The 20,593-nt window shown below is 35.7% G+C and overlaps 2 pseudogenes; both read right to left on the reverse strand.

The window, feature by feature from the left end:
- The window catches only part of LOC126754595 (cubilin-like), a 295,041-nt pseudogene that overhangs the window by 45,478 nt on the left and 228,970 nt on the right, over positions 1 to 20,593 (reverse strand).
- On the reverse strand, positions 6,365 to 6,567 carry LOC126757725 (small nucleolar RNA U3; annotated as a pseudogene).

Genomic DNA, 20,593 nt, shown 5'->3' on the forward strand with positions numbered 1-20,593 from the left:
TATTTGGGAACACTTTCTTAGAGGTGTCTAAAAGGTAAAGGTATAAGTAAAGATAAAGGTAAAGGTTTTTCAGAGTATCAAGTGGAAAAAATGTTTGTCTTTTTGACTCACTCTATTATGTAATAGCCAAATAGGCGACAAAAGTAGAAATAAAATATTACGCGATATAAATTAAATTTTTGTATGGTATCCTTTGCTTGCCCGCACAAAAACCTTTTACTCTTATACATACATATATACATATGTATATGTATATATATTCGTTACTTTATGGATTCCTTGCTTGTTTGGCCATTTCTTTTAATTTCGAATATTTCAGGGTTGCAAAGCATTTGGAAAGCTGGGAAAGACACAAAAAAAAACAGATATAGTGCTTTGAAGTTCTGCAACGTAGCTGACCTTAACTCAATTCCTATTTTGTGCCATTCATATTTTGCAAGGAAATTATTTACCCGGGATTGTGGATCTCACCCACATCTTGTTTTGTGATTCATTAAATTCTGACTTATAAAAAAGAAAGCAAAAGAAGAAGAGACGACGGTAAATTCAAAGGCAGACACAAGTCACGCGCTACTGGCAACACAGCAGAGGCCAGTCGAAATGATTATTGGAGTGAAAAAGTGAATTAAGAAGCAAGAGCGGAGAGTTAAACAGGAAATAAATGAAGAAATAAAGAACAATATGAAAATATGTACCTAAAATATTTAATTTTTATGGCGCAGCGAGATCATCTCGGATTTACTTGAGTCCTAGCTTGCCTTTTATATTTCGGGATTTGACAACCCAAGTGTTGCAAACGAAAGATTTGTCATTTTTGATGTATACATAGCCATAACGTCTTCAAATACGAGCAATAATTGTGTTGCTTATAGTAATTTAAAATATTCAACTTTTCAAAAAAGTAAAATAAATGTACAACTCAAAGTTAATGCTATTCCGTGAGAAATTTGAACAATAATATAACAAGCTCTATAAAAGCTGGTATAAAGGACTAATCCATGACAAAAATGTCGAAGGAATAGTTTTAAGGAAGGTGTCAATAGAGATTGAGAACAGACAAAAAATTCATGGTTTTAAAATTTTTCGAACAACTAGAATATATGTATGTTTAAGCAAGTGTGTTGCAAATTTGATTTTGCTGATTCAAACCATTTTTGACATATAGACATACCACAAATAGAGATTTTCAGTTATATATATCACACTTTGACCGACATTTTTGATCAAAAGTCAACAATAGGTACTGGGATCTAAATATTCGGTACCTAGAGACTTGAACAATTTTTATTGGATTTAAACCATTTTTGGTCATAAGGTGGTACACACTAATATTCGTGCAAAGTTTTATCCCGTTATATTAATTGCTTTATGATTTGTGTACTGGAAACTGAACGAATCAAGTGGAATTTAAAATTTGTCAATATGGGAAGTAGGCGTGGTTGTAGTCCGATTTTGTTCATTTTTGTCCTTTTTCACAAGATAACATTAGAATATAAAGAGAATGTCACGTATTGTCTAAATCAATTTGACGGTTCCGGAGTTATGGGATTTCAGAAAAAAGTAAGCGGGGCCACGTCCACCGTCCAATTTTCACACCGGCTCTAATAAATCTCTCTCATTCCATCTCGGTGGTAAAATTTAATGTCTCTGGCGTATTTAGATATTAATTTATCGCGCTTTTAGCAGTTTTTAACAATACCGTTATGTGGAGAGTGACCGGGATTATCCTCCGATTTGGGCTTAGCAAATCTGGTTGTTGTAGCTTAAGAGGTTTATTAGATATGTACATTAAACTTGTTAGAGGGAGGGGCCACGCCCACTTTTTCAAAAAATCCTGCTCTCAGGTGCCCCTTGCTACTGCGATCCTCTGTGCCAAATTACAGTTTTTGATCTTTATTAAAAACTTAGTAATGGCTACTTGTGGACATGGCAGTGATCCGATTATGCTCATCTACGATCTCGAAATTGTGTTTTGTGCCAAGGGACCTGCGTAAGTTTTATCAAGATATCACATTTACTCAAGTTACAGCTTGCACGGACGGACGGACGGATGGACGAACTGAGAGACAGTCAACCGGATTTCAACATTTCTCGTCACCCTGATCATTTTTATACTCTCGCAACAAAGTTGCTAAGGAGAGTATTATAGTTTTGTTCACATAACGGTTGTTTGTAAGTCCGAAAACTAAAAGAGTCAGATATAGGGTTATATATACCAAAGTGATCAGGGTGACGAGTAGAGTTGAAATCCGGATGTCTGTCTGTCCGTCCGTCCGTCTGTCCGCACGTGCAAGCTGTAACTTGATTAAAAATTGAGATATCATGATGAAACTTAGTACACGTATTTCTTGGCTCTGTAAGAAGGCTAAGTTCGAAGATGGGCAAAATCGGCGAAATGCCACGCCCACAAAATGGCGAAAACCGAAAACCTATAAAGTGTCATATCTAAGCCATAAATAAAGATATTAAAGTGAAATTTGGCACAAAGGATTGCATTAGGGAGGGGCATATTTGGACGTAATTTTTTTGGAAAAGTGGGCGTGGCCCCGCCTCCTACTAAGTTTTTGTACATATATCGGTAACTACTATAGCTATGTCAACCAAACTCTATAGAGTCGTTTCCTTCTGGCATTTCCATATACAGTTCAAAAATGGAAGAAATCAGATAATAACCACGCCCACCTCCCATACAAAGGTTATGTTGAAAATCACTAAAAGTACGTTAATCAACTAACAAAAAACGTCAGAAACACTAAATTTTTCGGAAGAAATGGCAGAAGGAAAATGCACCCAGGCTTTTTTTTTTAAATTGAAAATGGGCGTGGCGCCGCCCACTTATGAACCAAAAAGCATATCTCAGGAACTACTCGACCGATTTCAATGAAATCGGTATATAATATTTTCTTAACACTCTGATGACATGTACGAAATATGGGTAAAATCGGTTCACAACCACGCCTTCTTCCGATATAACGCTATTTTGAATTCCATCTGATGCCTTCTCTGTATAATATATACATTAGGAAATGAAAATACAATTCAATACTCAAAGTACACAAATTGATCTAATCTAATTAATTTTACAGCAAAATAAAAAAAATGTGCATGGAGTCCCTACGCGCGGATGAAGTTATACTTCTTAGTGATATTTCAAGAAATTCATATCATTTTGTATGAAAGAAAACTAGAACACTTAAATTGACATTTTATAAATTTATTATGCTCATAAAATGAAGAATAAAGCAAAGTCTAATGAAAGGAACTTTGACTAGAAAAGTAGTTCTGTCTCTTCGTTGCGGAAGAGAATATGCAGCGTAATCATCTCTCTTTTGTAATCCATCAACACGCGTTGAAGGCCCAGCAGTTATCGGTGAATTGACGGCCGTTGATTCATCAGTAGTTATAGATGCTCCCGCAGAGATTGATGGAACAGCAAACGTTGAATCTTTTTTTACGCGCTCTCTGATATTCCGCAGCTGTTTTCCTCTTCTTCGTTTGACTGCCAGCTATCATTTCCAATTTCTCCTTTACCCGCTCTGCTTTCTTTCGTGCTCGGTATTCACGATAATATTGTGCTATTTTCCTTCCTCTTGAAACACGGGCTACACTGTCTTTTTCCGCTGTAAAATCAATTTAAAATCAAAACATTAAAATTTTTGTCAATCCAATTGATATTAGTTTCAAGGCACAAGTTTAATGCACAAGGTGCATCTATTACGGACAATTGAAATACTCAAGAGAAACTTACCATCACATAACCTGGAATCCGCTGTGTTCTGCGTATTATCACTGTTATTTATTTTATCAACATTGGTCGAAGGTCCAGCCAAATTGGCTGCCATATTGTCTTGTGGAGATCAGGTAGGTCGAAATTCGCCTCGCAATTTTAACATTTTTTACAATTCTCTCACATATTCTAACCGAGAATATGAAGAGACAGAAATACATATCTGTATTTATAAAATGATTTCTTTCATATTCCATAGGACGGAAATATGTATGTAGAACTCTTTTTTTATTTATTTATTTATTTATTTATTTAAAAGAGAAACAATTATAAATAATTACCTCACTTACGAGCTAAAGCACTGGCTGCCAGGGCCTTCGGCTTAAGTATACATTAAGTTCTAGGTGGTTATGACAGTATATGAGAATATGATCGTTTAAAGAAGAAGAAATAATGATATATACTGTATATTCAACTTTTAGGATATCTATTTTTAAGATCTTAAGGATAGTGGTTATAATTATGTATTTTTATATATTTAATTTAGAGAGTGCTACAAATTTTGCAATTAGGTTAATACTACGGTCATTTGTCGTTTTGAGATAGTCAGATGGTTTAGTGTTATTGAACAAAGAAAGTCGTATCTGTTGCAGGTCTGGGCAGTTGTCGAGGATGTGCATTACGTTAAAATCGGAGGATCCACAATGCGGGCAGTTTGGTTTGGTAGTGCCATTCAAGAGATGCGCATGTGTTACAAGTGTGTGACCAATTCGCAGGCGGGTAAATGTTGCTATATTCCTAGTAGGACAGCTAGTGCTGTAATATGGTTTCGACCCAGTAGGGTTGCAGTCTTTGTAATGGTGTTTGTAATCTCTCCACTCACATGAAAAGGTGATACTAATAGATTGTTTTACAAGCTTACGTATATCTTTGTCGGTGAAGTGTTCAGATATATACAGAGGCTCGCAACAGGCTGCCTTCGCTCTTCTATCTGCAGTTTCATTCTTTTATTTTTGATTTATTATTTTTTAGATTATCTAAAGCTAATTTGATCTTATTTTATAATAACTCATTTTAAATATATAAAATATTTACCTAAACATTATGATGATATTTTCATGATTCATACGCAATGTACGAATGTAAGCAATTTCGTTTTGCCGTCGGTATTTCAATTTCTCATGCTTCAATTTTTGCTTTCTACCAAGAAATCGCTTGTATGTATGCATGTGCAATATATACCTTTGCGTTTTGCCGTCGGCATTTCCATATTGACATGCAAAAGTAATTATGTATTTCATTGTTTCGTTTTGGATCAATTTTGTATATTAAGACAGGTAATTGCGCCAAAATCAAATATATTATATATTCATATGTACACATGTTTTAAACTTTACATAAAATTGAAGTGTCAATAATTGCGCCAATTTTCATAATGTTGGAAATTTTGCGCAAATAAGACGTGTGCGGGTTAAGACGTGAATTTTACTTATATTAATTAATTTGAAAGTGCCGATAAATGCGAAACGAAATTTCAATAAATTTAAATAAATTTAAGCAAATTTACATGTATGTTCATTTATATTTAATTGTCAATAAATTTTGTAAAAATTATTTGCCCTAGTTGTCCATTTTTTATTTTCTCACACATTTCAGCCGATTTTTGTATAGAAATTTGACCGGCGTAGAACCAAAATGCGAAACAATCATACATACATATATTATGTCGTTTGCACATTTGTCTGTATGTTTGCGAAAGCAAATGTTCTACAAAAGCATATTTCTATACTTAAACAAAATTACTAGAACCATCGTATGTTTCTTATGTACATACATGCATAACCAAACCATACTTAAGTCAGCGCAACCTAAGTGTCAATGGTGGTGTTGGTGGTAAGCGCTCGGAAAGTCAAGATGCTACCACAGGTTCGAATCTCGACAGAATAAATTTTTAATTTTTTGCTTTTAACATCGTATACTATACAAATAAATATTTTTCTTACTAATAGAAATTAAATTTATCACAGCAATATTATGTATATGTATATATATTATGTATATTGCTGTGATAAATTTAATTTCTATTAGTAAGAAAAATATTTATTTGTATAGTATACGATGTTAAAAGGCATACATCTTCTATCCTATCTTGTGTATCTGCTCATGCTCATGTGAGTGTATGTATACGCATGTGCGCATTCAGAAATTGAAATCATATTTTCATCACTTTTCAATATACTTATTACATGTGCGCGCATTGACTTGCATGTTCATCCATTCTTATATACTTATGTGTACATATAGTTGTATACATTGCCAAACAAATAATGCACAAGCATACAAACATACATATGCGTACACATATGAATATGTCACCAACAAAAAATTGATCTTCACAAGACAATATGGCAGCCAAATTGGCGAAGAACAAGTGTAGTAAATTTTACAACAAAAACGATTTCATTCATGAACGCAGGCGCAAATTCCACAAGCGATCTCGCTTCATTCATAAAAACAGAGGCCATAACATCTCCCCGAGCATGCCTTTGCCAACAAGTCGTCTTTTCGCGACGAGTCTTAACTTTTCAACGGCCAACGCAGAGCATTTCAACGAAAAGGAATTTGTTCATTAAAATCACCACTCAGAAGTCGTTTTATCCGTTGTAAGCGAACGATTTTCGAAGAAACATCATTTCTAATATGCCACAAGACAAAATTAGAATTGAACTTCTTAAACCTCACGCTGTCAGATAAAACGATATACTTCGTCAGTGCGGGTCGATTTCCAAAAAATGTAAATGAAGACTAACTACAGAAATGATCCTGTAAAGTATAGCCTTAATTTTTCAACGGTCAACGCAGAGTACTTCAACCAAAAGATACGCAAAATAGTTGAGAATTCACAGAAATGAAAGACAAACGAAAGAAAAAGAAGCATAACTTCAATAATGCACACATGCATATGCGCAGCAGCAACAAGGAAAGAGGTAACAATCGGCGATCCATTGTATATTTCTTTCATGCATAACCAAACCATAATTAGGACAACGCAATATAGGTGTCAATGGTGGTGTTGATGAAAGGTTGCGACGAGCACGTAGGTTCGAATCCCAACAGAATTTATTTTTAATTGAATATATCACCAACCAAAAATTGAAACATTGTTTTACAGAAACAACAACAGCATAAGCATGGCAACATTGTGTTGTTGGTAGAAAAGTCGAGCTGTGCCGAAAGAAACGAACAAACGATCGCCGAATGTCACCGCTTCGCGCTTGCTGCTCGAACATCTTCGCAGACAAGGTTGCGTTAGATTCATATTGAGCAAGGTTGCGCAACCTGAATCTATAGCAACCTTTTCCGAACTCGTATAAGAAGTATAACTTCAAAAAATATGTAAATTATTATCACTTAATCATGCGAGAATATAAAATGCATTGTGTTATTATTGTATTTGATGCAGTGAGAAGTTAAATACTTTAAATTGCTGACTAAAGAGAGAACTAAAGAAGTGAAGTTAAATGAAAAGTTAGAAAACTTGAATAAGTGTTTGAGTGTGATAAATAAATGGGGTTGGAATGCCGGATCCCTCTCGGAAAGAAAAATGAAGAATAGTTTTCGATTTTCCTAAGTTAAATACCATTACCGTGGATGATAGGTATCCGATCCCAAATATGGATGAAATTTTAGATAAGTTGGAAAAATGTTTTGACCTTAGACTTGGCACAGTTATTAGCAATTGCTTGGACCACAAAATAGTTTAGACCATATTTTTTTATTAAAAAGTTTATAATCCACAGATCACTTCAGTGGCTACATAATTTAAAACAACCAAATGCAAGCTATAAACGTGAAAGATTCGCCTTAACGAGTTTGATTTTGAAGTAAAATAATTCGTTCCAGATGCATTATCTTGCATCAAAATAGAGGAATGCAATACCGAGCAAGAAGAAATTGCCTCGATTTGTGCAACAATTCATTCAGGCCAGGAAGATGCACAAAGTCATATCCGTACGACTAAAACACCGCAAAATTTCATTAAAATACAAGTAAAGCTAATAAGGAGAAATAAAAGTAATTATCCTAAAATAGTTGGTAATAATTTAACTCTGATCACCATACAAAAATTGACTTCAGAATGTATAAAAGAATTAGTAAAATCTTATCTCTTAAAAATAAAATCATTGCCAAACAACAATGATTTTTTATATCTACAAGATATTTATAAAAGTTTGATTAGCAGTAGTAGAAACAGGGTTTGCAGAACAAGTAATAAATTAAAAAATATTTTAAAATATTCTGAGTTTAAATCGATTGTTACAGAAATTCACTTGAGTGGACTTGAATAAGGGATTGAAGAAGTTTCAAAATGTTTTAAAGACAAATATTATTATCCAAATTATCTGAAAGAAATTTCGAACATTACAAGTATTAATAATGGTGAGCTTTGCAACCACTGTAAAAGTGACAGAGAAAAGTTTTTCTTAGACTTTTGGAAGTGGGAAAACGAAAATTATTTGTCACGTATTGAAATATTTTCTAAATTTGCCATGATAGAGAATGTTAAAGCATTAAACTAGCTTGAGTCGAAAAGAGGGTTATCAAGAATATTTAATACAATAGGACTTCCGAAAGTTATGAAAATTGATTAAGATCAGTGCTTAATTAACGCAATTATTAAAGAATGGTATGTTCAAATGAACATTAAAGTTGAAGTAGCAACAGGCAAGACAGGTAAAAGTGATATTAACGACTTCACAAAACACTCAAGGAAAGGTTGAGGCTAACACATACAACGGAAGAAAAACAATTTACTTTTAGCGATTTAACCTTTGTACGAGAGGTGGGCGTGGTTATTATACGATTTCTTCCAGTTTTGAACTGTATATGGAAATGCCTAAAGGAAACGTCTCTATAGAGTTTGGTTGACATAGCTATAGTAGTTTCCGAGATATTTACAAAAAGCTTAGTAGGGGGCGGGGCCACGCCCACTTATCCAAAAAATTACGTCCGAATATCCCCCTCCCTAATGCGATCTTTTGTGCCAAATGTCACTTTAATATCTTTATTTATGGCTTACTTATGACACTTTATAGGTTTTCGGTTTTTGCCATTTTGTGGGCGTGGCAGAAGGCCGATTTTGCCCATCTTCGAACTTAACCTTCTTATGGAGTCAAGAAATACGTGTACCAAGTTTCATCATGATATCTCAATTTTACTCAAGTTACAGCGTGCATGGGCGGACGGACAGACAGACATCCGGATTTCAACTCTACTCGTCACCCTGATCACTTTGATATATATAACCCTACATCTGACTCCTTTAGTTTTAGGACTTTCAAACAACCGTTATGTGAACAAAACTATAATACTCTCCTTAGCAATTTTGTTGCGAGAGTATAAAAATATATAAAATGAAAACAACAATAAATATGCAGAAAATGTAAGAAAACGATTAATTAAAGTATGTTATCCATATAGACAAGTAAGATTGTTAAAAAGAGTAGAAGATGGGGAGCACTGTATAGTCAAATTTAAAAACCAGAAGGTCAGAAAATATAAAATTCAGTTTAAAGGAAAATAAGAATTTTATATAAATTCATGTAAATAAAAATTAACCCAAACAGGATTAACGTATCAACTAAATTTAGAAATATAAAAACAAAATGTGTAAAGTTTCGTTTTATGGAACATAAGAATATAGAATATGCATAAGGAGCATGCATCAGATTCTTTATAAAATATGGTCGGACGAAAGCATGCCCAACGATTGGAATTTAAGTGTGCTATGCCCAATCCATAAAAAAGGTGACCCCACAATCTGCGCCAACTACCGTGGGATTAGCCTCCTCAACATCGCATATAAGGTTCTATCGAGCGTATTATGTGAAAGATTAAAGCCCACCGTCAACAAACTGATGTGTGGCTTCAGACCTGAAAAATCATCAACCGACCAGATATTCACCATGCGCCAAATCTTGGAAAATACCCGAGAAAGAAGAATCGACACACACCACCTCTTCGTCGATTTCAAAGCTGCTTTCGACAGCACGAAAAGGAGCTGCCTTTATGCCGTGATGTCTGAATTTGGTATCCCCGAAAAACTAATACGGCTGTATAAACTGACGTTGAACAACACGAAAAGCTCCGTCAGGATCGGGAAGGACCTCTCCGAGCCGTTCGATACCAAACAAGGTTTCAGACAAGGCGACTCCCTATCGTGCGACTTCTTCAACCTGCTTCTGGAGAAAATAGTTCGAGCTGCAGAACTAAATAGAGAAGGTGCCATCTTCTATAAGAGTGTACAGCTGCTGGCGTATGCCGATGATATTGATATCATCGGCCTTAACACCCGCGCTGTTAGTTCTGCTTTCTCCAGGCTGGACAAGGAAGCACAGAAAATGGGTATGGCAGTGAACGGGGGCAAGACGAAATATCTCCTGTCATCAAAGAAACAGTCGTCTTGGCTCTCACGTCACTGTTGACAGTCATAACTTTAAGTCGTAGATAATTTCATCTATCTTGGAACCAGCGTAAACACCACCAACAATTTCAGCCTGGAAATCCAACGCAGGATTGCTCTTGCCAACAGGTGCTACTTCGGACTGAGTAGGCAATTGAGAAGCAAAGTCCTCTCTCGACAAACAAAAACCAAACTCTATAAGTCACTCATAATTCCCGTCCTCCTATATGGTGCAGAGGCTTGGACGATGACAGAAACCGTTGAGTCGACGCTACGAGTTTTCGAGAGAATGGTTCTGCGAAAGATTTATGTTCCTTTGCGCATTGGCCACGGCGTATATCGCATTCGATGGAACGATGAGCTGTACGAGATATACGACGACATTGACATAGTTCAGCGAATTAAAAGACAGCGGCTACGCTGGCTAGGTCATGTTGTCCGGATGGAAGAAAACACTCCAGCTCTGAAAGTATTCGACGCAGTACCCGCCGAGGGAAGCAGAGGAAGAGGAAGACCTCCACTCCGTTGGAAGGACCAAGTGGAGAAGGACCTGGCTTCGCTTGGAATATCCAATTGGCGCCACGTAGCGAAAGGAAAAAACGACTGGCGCGCTGTTGTTAACTCGGCTATAATCGCGTAAGCGGTGTCAACGCCAATTAAGAAGAAGAAGAAGAATATAGAATTAACAGAAAAAATGTATATACAATATATAAAATAAATATTTATCGTTATACTTGTTAAGAGTTATAGGCAATTTTTTAGATATGGCTTATTTGAGCTCAGGTTTAACACATGTATACAGTCTACATAATAAATCTAATACAAACTATAGTATGTAGAAACTATAGTTCAGTACTTCATAACGGGTTATTAAATAAGAGCGCTAAAAAAGTTTTTTTTTATTAAAAAAAGGTTTGGGATATCAATGAAATTCTTTATTTCTGTGAAAGTACATATATTTGATGCCATTATGTAACGAACTCGATTTCTTTTGCATGGCCACCACGAGCACGCTTTTAGGAGTCCAGACGCTGAACCCAATTTTCGACGGTTTTCAAATATAAATCGGCTGATACTGCTGAGATTTCACTTTCGATATTCTTACGAAGTTCATCATCCGTCGCTGGCTTGTTGGCATAGATCATAGACGTAGCCTCACAGAAAATAGTCTAACAGCCATTTCGTGAGATAATACGTTCATCAAACTTAGTTTTCAATAAATCGATTGTGACATTCGCTGTGAGGCTTGTGGCTTGGGGCGCCGTTGCTCAACCTAAGTCCCGAACATGCGACGATTTTTGTGATCAAGTGGCTTCAGTTCTTAAGCCGTTTTGGTTTTGTGAGGATGCAGACCAAGATCTTTTTGCCAAATTCGCAACAGCGACGTCAGAGAGATGCCCAACGCTTGAGAACGACTTACTAGGGTCTTCCTAAAGTGATGTGTTAGCGGCAGAAATATTCTCGAGACTCAGTGCACTTCTTTGTTTTACTGGCACGGGAGCATTTCATACTGTGCCTGTGGATTCAAAATTTTCCATTAGACGCGTAATTTTTGATCCCACAGGACGATTATAACGACCATTAATTGGACGTAGCACACTTAAAGTTGAGGCCACTGACTCAGAATTTCGGTAGTAAATTTTAATAATTTCGACTCGTTGTTGTATCGTTTGTTGTTCCTTCTTTGGTCCACTTTTGTAGCGTTAATATGGCAAAACCAAATATACACAAAACATTTGCTTGATTGAACGCTTAAACGACAAATCTTTGTTCACCTGTCAAATTTCTTTCCAAATACGAACCGTAGCCTGTAGTTCTTAACTTTAGACATAAAAATGTAAGTTTATACAAAAATCTAATGTATAGTGCCCTTCCATACCCAAAATACATGTATATCAAACATACACACTAATTCTCTCCTTGTCTGTGTAACTAATTTTTTTCAGCAGTCGCTGCCGGCTGCCGCTTTTGTACTGCCGTCTGCCGATGCATTCGCTCAGCCAAAAACGTGCCAAAATGACAAATTCGCATTAATTTTTGTTGTATATCAATGCGGGATGGCCGCCGCATGGCAAATGCACTGAAATGTCGCTCATACGCCATGACAGTTGGCATTGTTACATTTCACTGGTGTTAGATGCGGCGGGATGGTAGTGCTTGCAGCATTGATTGGGTACTGGTGACAGCCTAAGGCCTAAAAGTAGGCTATGCTGGGCATAAAAAAGGGCCAAAGCACAAAAACACTCGCTCACACTCATTTTCGAGTATTTTTCCATCAGCAGTTCATTTTGTTTCTGTTTTAATGTGTTGTTGTTGCAATATGTGTCGCAGTGATGATTTACTGCCTTTAGATTTGGTTGCAAATGCATGCATGGGGTTTTTGATGCTAAAAAAAATGATTTTATACGGATTTCCAAATAAAAAAAAACAATATTTTTCAAATAATTGTGTTTCCCTTTTCGAGTCTTTTAGAGCAACAAAACAAATTAATTTTGTTTGCTTTGATGGCGAAAGGGTCCTGAGAACCTGTTAGGAGCAGTCCACACACTAGCAAAGATAGGACAATAGAGACCAACCCGTAACAGTTAAGTACACATTTGAAGCCAGTTCAGACCTAGCGCATTTCTCTATAAGTGTAAGTAAAAAGTTTATTTTTTTATAAAATTTCTTTATACCTTAATATGCCGAAGGAAAATAAAAGTTACTTAAAGCCTTAGTACAATGTGGGTACTAGTTAGGCATTACTTTAGGATTAGTTTCTGTCCTTTCGGGAGGTAGTTTCATAACATTAATGAAATAAAATAACTTTTGTCTTGAAGGACGGTAAGGCCTTGCACTTCGATAGCATCTGTTAGTGAATCTGTTCTTATCTAGTAAATTTGAAGAAAGTAAAGTTTTTAATTTTTGAAATATTAAGACTTCGTATTAGGTTTTTATTAATAAAACATACGTTCGAGGTTATTTCGGGCTAGTTATCTTACTGTATAAAATATTAAGACAAAACATTCCTTTGTATCCGTATGATATTGCCGCCCTACTGTTAACTTTGCTTTAATTTGCGGAGTTCCAGTAATGTGTTTGCAATTGTAATCTTTAGGAAAAGTGACTCGCTTTGCATCACATAATGAGCAGTGATTGCCGTGATAGGGAGAATCCTTTTCAAGATGCGGCCAGCAAAATTATATTAAAGGATTCTTTAGAAGTACGCTTCTTATGGGAAACTTCCCTTCAGATTAGCTTTTCCGTCATAATGAAAGACATATATAATCGATAATACTTTCTAAATGGGCAATGTTTTAATAAAATTTTCTAATAAGATATCCTTGGAATTTGAAAGCCTACTAAGATTTCGCAAAATTTTTGATGAACACTCCCGCGAGTTCATTAGGTTTTAACGAATCTTGTGAAGAATTCTGCGTTTTTGAATATTTATATTTATATATATATTCAAAAAATGTAAAAAATTACAATAGTTTTTTTTTAGGTAGGTATTTAAATTTCAAGAAAAAATTGAGATGGATGGAGATAGATGGAGGCAAGTGACCGCCGCAACTGGCTCGAATAAGTTCCAGCCGGGGGCTCAGTTTACGACCTCTTTTTGTAGCAATTGCATTAGTATGTGAACAAGAAATTTTCCATAGCTTACTTCAGTGAAATGGTTGTTCCGTTGGCTACATTGAATGTGGCGCCATCTTGCTGGAAGGAAAGACCGTCCACATCAACATCTTCCATTTCGGGTATTGCTGTATAGCGTTCAACATCGACTCCAACATTATAGCCAGTTTCGTTTTGAATAAATATGGACCAATGACTTCCCCTGCTCAAAGAGCATAGCAAACCGTGAGGTTTTGAGAACATAATGGCATATCAACAATTGGCATCGAGATTTACTGAACGTGCCACATACTAGATAGTCGTTCGGTTTCAGTTTTTAAAAGAGTTGGATTTTGTAAGCTCGCAAACCAAGATTCTTCCTAAAAACCTTCCATAAAGTGAATTGGCACAGCTGTTATTATTGCGCGGGATGTGGGATGAACTCATTTGGACCTCCTTGGAAATTACGTTTCACAACAGAGTACTGTACGGCGTCTCTGCGTTATCTACTAGATAAACCGAGACCGAACCACGGCTGCTCGAATTACTTACTCTGCTGGGCGATTATATCGCCCAAATTTGGGCGCAGCGCATGATGTGTCACGCGAGCCGAACATATATTTATACCCTGAACAGGGTATATTAAGTTTGTCACGAAGTTTGTAACACCCAGAAGGAAGCGTCGGAGACCCTATAAAGTATATATATAAATGATCAGTATGTTGAGCTGAGTCGATTTAGCCACGTCCGTCTGTCTGTCTGTATATATACGAACTAGTCTCTCAGTTTTTAAGATATCGTTTTGAAATTTTGCAAACGTCATTTTCTCTTCAAGAAGCTGTTCATTTGTCGGAACTGCCGATATCGGAGCACTATAGCATATAGCTGCCATACAAACTGAATGATCGGAATCAAGTCCTTGTATGGAAAACTTTCACATTTGACAAGGTATATTCACAATATTTGGTACAGATTAATTTCTAAGGCAACAATGTAATCTCCGAAATTGTTGAGATCGGTTAACTATAGCATATAGCTGCCATACAAACTGAACGATCGGAATCAAGTTCTTGTATGGGAAACTGCCTCATTTGACGATATATCTTCAAGAAATTAATTATGAGTTATTGTTTATAGAAAAAATGTAATATCAGAAGAAATTGTGCAGATCGGTTCAATCTAGCATACAGCTTTTTTTTTTTATTCAAGTTAAATTTACAATCTGTCTTACTGTTAATAGACAATAAGTAAATGTGCTGTTAAGGTACAAACAAATAGTGAGTGTTACTTCATAAAGTGACCCTCTGTTTAGTGACAGTATAATAAAAATAAATATAAAAATCCAAACTACATACATACTAATTTACATAATTATTTGCTATTTTCTTTACGTTAAAATAACATAATCATAGACTAGTTTGTGCTAAAGTTATGTATTTACATTACCTGCATGCGTGCTGGTTTACAAGTTTAATATGTCTTTTCTTTTTAACCTTGTTGTAGTGGGTGCCTGTAGTAATGCCACTGCTTAAGGATTGGGATGGATCTCTAACCTGATTTTGTATATTTCACTAAACTTTTTTATTTCATCTTTCACTTTGCATATTTTTAAATCTCTGTGAATAGTATGCTTTGAAACATACCATGGAGCTTTGTAATTGACTTGAGAGTTTTTGATTGTATTATTTCAATATTTGAATTGCTTGCCGTGCCCCATATTTGTATCGCATAAGTCCAAATAGGTTTGATGATGGTTTTATAAATTAGCAGTTTATTTTCAAGAGATTTTTTTTACCAGAAGCCAATAAAGACTTCTCAATTTTATATTAATTTGTTATTTTTTCGCTTTTACATGATATTTCCAGGTAAGCCTTCTATCTATGTGTAACCCCAGGTATTTCACATGATCACTAACAGGTATGGCTGTATTAAAAATTTTGATTGAAGGACAATCACCTTTTCTTAGGGTAAAAGTAACATGGACAGATTTATCTGAATTGACTTTAATGTTCCACATCTTGAGCCAGTCTTCTAGTTGGAATAAGTAATTTTGTAGTATGTCAGAAGATTCTGAAGATACTTTATTTGAAGTTAGGACTGCAGTGTCATCAGCGAATATTGCTATCGTAACATCGTTGTTTTTTGGGATATCCGCTGTGAATATCGAATAAAGATATGGCCCTAAAACACTTCCCTGTGGTACGCCTGATTTTTATACATACTTGAGTACTCATTTCCAACCCTAACATAAAATTGTCTATCTTTTAATTAAGATTTAATAAGAAAGAAACAGGGAGCAGGTAAATTTTTCTTTAATTTGTAAAGCAGTCCGGGGTGCCAGACTTTATCGAATGCTCGTTGCACATCAAGGAATACACCTGAACAATATTATTTTTGCTCTAAAGTTGACCTTATTTTATTAAACACTCTATGACATTGTTCAGGAGTTCCGTGGTGTCTGCGAAACCCGTACTGTTGGTCCGGAATTATATTTAAATTTCTTCGTAAGAGAATTCTTTCGAATACCTTTGAGAAAGCGACCAGTAGACTTATGGGGCGATACGAACTAACTAAGTTTTCGGGTTTTTTTGGTTTAGCAATCATAATTATTTCTGCACATTTCCAGGCTGTAGGAAAGTGCTGAAGCCTTAGTATATCATTGAATATAATAGTAAGAGCTCGCATGGACTTCTCCGTTAAGTGCTTTAGTACTGCGTGGTATATCTGATCGTAGCCTGGGCTTTTTTTGTTGCTACATTTTGCCAGTTCCTCTTTCACTTCTGATAAAATAATACGCCTAATTGGAAAATGCATTTGGCATGGAGTATCCAAAAAGAGCATCACTTCCCTTTCATCAGAAGCATTAATAAAATTAAATGGTGTGAATACTTCATTTAAATACTTAGCAAACGCCTCTGCTTTATCCTCATCTGACCGATACCATGAATTGCTGGAGTCTTTTATTGGAACCTTTCTGGCTTTTGGGCGTTTGAGAAATTTTGTGGCATTCCACAGACATTCAGAGCGAGTTGCGTTAGGGCTAAGGTTGGTTAAAAAGGTTTCAAGGGAGTTGTTTTTTAACTGTTTAAGCCTGGTTTTTAAACATTTAGTAGCTCTGTTTAAAATTAATTCGTCACTTGGATTCCGGGTCCTTTACCATATTTTCCTCAACGATCGTTTTCCCTTAATTAGAGTTTTGATTTCCGCAGGGATAAAGGTACTGTTTACTACAAAAGTATCTTGTGGAGTTGAGATAAAACCTGCTTCTACAATGACGTTGTAAAATTTTTCAACAAAGTCGTCTAATTGGTCAGTGGTTCTTAACACTAAGATCAATATAATTGTCTAACCAGTAAGAAAATGATGGAATATTAGTACGTGGAGTCACAATTTTTGGTTTACTTTGAAGAATTATAGGTGATGATTGGAGTACCGCAATTAAGGGTGAGTGATCAGAGCTTAGTTCAAAGTTTTCTTCAATTTTTAGCAAATTACTAGAGAGGCCTGAGTACACAACAAAATCTAACATATCCGGAACTTTAGTGAGATCCAATGGCCAGTAGGTAGGCATACCCGTCGAGAGAAGTGATAAATTCCTATTCATAATGCATTTAAATAGTTCGTTACCTTTCGGATTATTTAAGCGAGAGCCCCACCAAGGGTGCTTGGCGTTAAAGTCTCCTCCGAGTAAGAATGTCGAGCCGAATTCGGTAAACATATTTTTATATTCTATGCAACTGATTGTGTGTCTGGGTGGAAAGTATCCAGCGCCAATAGCTATTGATCGTGTGTTTGTTTTGATTTTTATGCGTGAAATTTGCATCGAAGGTGAACAAATTTCTTTCAATGGTTCATATTTAATTTTTGAGATAATAATCACCGCTGACCCACCTCGGGCTCTACCCCCAGGGTGGTTACAATAAACTATGTCGTATCCTCTAATTTTAAAAAATGATCTTTGTGAAAAATGAGTTTCGGAAACTAAAAATACATCTATACAATTTTTGTTAAGAAATGATTCGATTTCGTTAATATGGTTGACAATACCGTTGGCATTTCAAATTGCTATTCTTAAGTTTAGATGCATACTTTGTTCAATAAACTATTGACTATTGCTAATTAATTACTTATCTGAGCAGTCTGTGCGTTAATTACTATGTCAATTTTTTCTAAAAATTGATCAAGGTTAGTTGTTTTTACAGCATCAGCATACGAGGCCATGTTTTTTGTTTTGCTGTTGAAAAATGAATTTTGTTTTTGCAAATTTGTGGATTCTGTGGCTTTATAAACAAGCGGGCTCTCCATCGTGCGTGCTTTGCTAGCATTATATTTGGTTTACAGTGACTGGTTTACTTGATACCCGCGATAGTTAGCTGGATGTTCGTGCTGGCAGTTTGCACATTTGTCAGGAGCATTTCTTTCTTTGGTACATTCGGTAGTGTTGTGATTAGAGTCGCATTTAACACAAGCATAAGATTTGTTACAATAACTTTTCGTGTGCCCAAACTCTTGACATCTGTGACATTGGACAATGGAATTAGTTTGCTTTGGTGGTACCACCTGAACGACTGCATTAACTAAGTATCTGATGTCATAAATGTTTTTGTTGTTCTTAGCTGGTTCAATATCGACGAAAAATAAGGGGAGTGGGCGTTTGTCTGCACGGCTTGTAATGTTGCTGACTCTTCTTACACGATGACCAAAATTTTCAATTTCTTTCTTAATGTCTTCAATTTCAGATGTAGGATGAAGATTTTTAATCACCACCCGAAAATATCGCTCTTGCTTGATCTGGTATGTGTGAAATTCCATATTCTTTTCATTCAAATATTTAACAAGAGAGCGGTAAGCTTCAATTGTTTTTGTAGTTATTCTTGTTTGTCCATCTGCTTGTGTTTTGTAGTAGAAATTAGCTTTGTTTATGACTTTGGAGACAACAAGAACCATTCCACTAATATTTGACACATTTGGTATTACGATTGGCGGTGGTCTGTTTGCTGATTCAACGCTCACTTCTTCGTTACTATTGGTTACATTGTTGTTGTCGCTTTCCTTATTACTAAGTATTTCAAACCGGTTTTCGTTGTTGTTGTCAGTATCGATATCCACTCTGGCTAGTTTTCGAGAAGATGAAAGAGGGTAGTTAGGGGCTGCTCTTCGTTTACTGTTCACTGTCTGCCATCCAGTGTCAATTGTCGACATGGTTAAGCTAATTGCACTGCTTATGCACTCAAACCTCAGTCTAAGACAGTAAGAAGAAGAAGAACGATCAGAATCATAGGCTTGTATGGAAAACTTTCGCATTTGACGTGGTATCTTCATGAAATTTGGCATGGATTACTGCAAATGGTAACAATATAATCTCCAAACAATTGTTCAGAACGAATTACTATACAAACTGAATACATAGTTACTAACAGAAATGCACCTGTGAAGGGTATTTAGCTTCGGTGCAACCGAAGTTAACGTTTTTCCTTGTTTGGTAATAAATTTGTACAATTTGCAAGCATACATATGTTTATTATAAAATAATAAACTAAACTAAGTAGAAATCCAGCTGTCAAAAGCACAAACTCTGAAACAACAGCAGCCTCAATGAAACCACAAATCTCAGAAAACACCTGCTACTGCATGAAGGAGCTTATTTTGGGAGGACTCATATTAGAAACGCAAGTGACGCACAAACTTGGACTGTACAAACTGGGGCAGGTAATTGTTTCTTAAGGACATTTTAGTCAAGAGATCTCTATCTCCCTATTGTACTTGTCGAAGTTTCAAGCTCAATTGGTGTAAGCAGCAAACTCCAAACCCAACCAGTTTATGCATTTTATATGTTTTTTGTATCTATATTTTGTATATTTAATTTTGTATTTATATACTATAAAAGTAGAGGCGTACTCCTTTAGGATTTCTAATATAGCCTCAACTACCCTCGATTTATTTGCAAATGATATCAACTACTATTTCAACTGACTATTCATCTACTTACCTCTGTCTATCCACCACGAAGTGCTCATTCTACAATTAAGTCTTATATATGGCTGACGCGTAAGCAATTTATAATGGCAGTTCAGTGCACGCGGATATAGGCCAGGATATGCTGGAGGTTGCACATAACACGTTTTCAATAGCGACATCCGCGCTCACAGTAGGAGCTGAGAGAGAAAGAAAAGAGGTGATGCATTAAATATATAATATATTATATCAAAAAATGTCAAAATAAATGAGGCATTAGAATAAAGGGTTAAAAGTTTCACAAAATTCACTCAACTTGAATTAATGGAAATAAACTATTGAAAGCGTCTAAAAGAAGTAAGCCCAACAAAAAACAGGCGAAAAGTTTGAAAACAGCCTGCGTTGGCGCCTGAAATGATTTAAGGCGTTGGAGGTAACGTGAAAATTGTATGGAAGTCGGCGCTCAGCAAATCAAAAAAAACAACTGCTGATAAAGTGCTTAAGGTAAGCAGTAAAGCGTTGCATGCATTTAGGCGTACGCACTTTTTTCTCAATTATTCTTTCGCCATGTTTTACAGCACATAAAAAAGCAATTTCACTTGAAAGTGCATAATTTTAGGAAATTTTTCAGCGAATACTTTCAACAAAAGTTTTTAATGTGGGCGAAAATGTGAAATTCATAAATAACACGTGAAGTACTTAAAGTACAGGAAAGAAGTCGAGAAAATATAACCATGTATATGTATATATGTAGAGATACTTATATACGAATGTTGATGACTTTTCGCATAACGAAGAACGCTTTCAAATTATGAGAAGAAGAACTAATGCTGATGATTCGATTGTTTTTCTGA

The sequence above is a fragment of the Bactrocera neohumeralis genome, chromosome 4 (genome assembly GCF_024586455.1).
Source record: "Bactrocera neohumeralis isolate Rockhampton chromosome 4, APGP_CSIRO_Bneo_wtdbg2-racon-allhic-juicebox.fasta_v2, whole genome shotgun sequence".
NCBI lineage: Eukaryota > Metazoa > Arthropoda > Insecta > Diptera > Tephritidae > Bactrocera > Bactrocera neohumeralis.